The 405-nt window shown below is 36.0% G+C and overlaps 1 pseudogene; it reads right to left on the bottom strand.

Moving 5' to 3' along the window:
- Window positions 1-81: 81 nt before the first annotated feature.
- Window positions 82-197, bottom strand: LOC120589136 (uncharacterized; annotated as a pseudogene).
- Between the last annotated feature and the right edge of the window lie 208 nt (window positions 198-405).

Genomic DNA, 405 nt, shown 5'->3' with positions numbered 1-405 from the left:
TTTAGGTGAGGGAACCGTTGGTTGACCTCACAGATTGCAAGGACATTGTCAGTTTACAATCCTTTATTTTTTTATATTTTACGCCTACAGCACCTGGTCTTCCTAGGGGGTCTCCCATCCAAGTACTAACCAGACCCAACCCTACTTAGCTTCCGAGATCAGACATCAGGCTTGTTCAGGGTGGCATGGCCGTAGACTTATTTTAACTTTTTATATTGATTATATTTATAGAAATATCGCAAAGATCCTCGAACCTACATCCCCTAATGTTAAAATTTCATATGACCACAGTATATTTGTGCGAATTAAAAATTTAACATTAATACAGTACTACTGACTTAACTATAGACTACTCAAATTTTACCTTTTTTTCCACTTTATAAAGTTCTTTACCTATCTAGGATA

The sequence above is a fragment of the Pteropus medius genome, unplaced genomic scaffold, assembly GCF_902729225.1.
Source record: "Pteropus medius unplaced genomic scaffold, Ma_sr-lr_union100, whole genome shotgun sequence".
In the NCBI taxonomy this organism is placed as follows: domain Eukaryota; kingdom Metazoa; phylum Chordata; class Mammalia; order Chiroptera; family Pteropodidae; genus Pteropus; species Pteropus medius.
Note: the sequence above shows the minus strand (reverse complement) of the source record. Positions and strands in the feature narration are given on the sequence as shown.